Source organism: Myotis davidii, unplaced genomic scaffold (genome assembly GCF_000327345.1).
Source record: "Myotis davidii unplaced genomic scaffold, ASM32734v1 scaffold223, whole genome shotgun sequence".
In the NCBI taxonomy this organism is placed as follows: Eukaryota; Metazoa; Chordata; class Mammalia; order Chiroptera; family Vespertilionidae; genus Myotis; species Myotis davidii.
In genome coordinates, this window is record NW_006294609.1 from 547,385 (window position 1) to 548,039 (window position 655).

Sequence of the window (655 nt, forward strand, 5' to 3'; positions counted from 1 at the left end):
CTCCCGTCACGGCCTCCTCCCCGCGACTGGAGGCTGAGCTGCCCCTCTCGCCCCCTCCCACCCCCGTGTGTGCGTGTTTGTGTGTGTGTTTGGGGCTACTTAACCAGCGTGGCCCCCAAGACCTGTGAGGGAAACGGATGAGGACAGAGCCCACCTTCCCCATGAATCAGAGCCAACCTCTTGCACCTGGACCTGTCCCCACCCTCCATCCCCCCACTGCTCTATCCACCCCTCCCAGGCCCAAGGAGACTTGGAGCAGGAAGGAGCCAGTCAGATCTCTAGCCACCTACCCCGTTCCACCTCTGGAAATTTGGATGCTGCGGCCAGCATGTCGTTCCGCTAACCTGAAGGCCACCCGTGCGCTGTCATGGCTGTCCCCAGAAAGCCCTGGCCAGCAGGGGTGGTGTGTGGAGTGGGACCCCCTTCCCGCGGCCATCCCCTCTGAGCCCCTCTGACCCACAGAACTGGGCACACAGGGACTGGAGAGCTCCAGCAGCTCGGCCCTTACCCCCATGTGGCCACCCAGGAACCACAGTGGGCTCCTGAGCACCAAACCCTCCCATCCCCTCCAGTTCCCACCTAGAATCTGAACGGAAGGGAGGTCTGGCAAGGAGCCCGGGTATGAAGAGGTTGCCCCCCTAGACTGTGTGCTTCT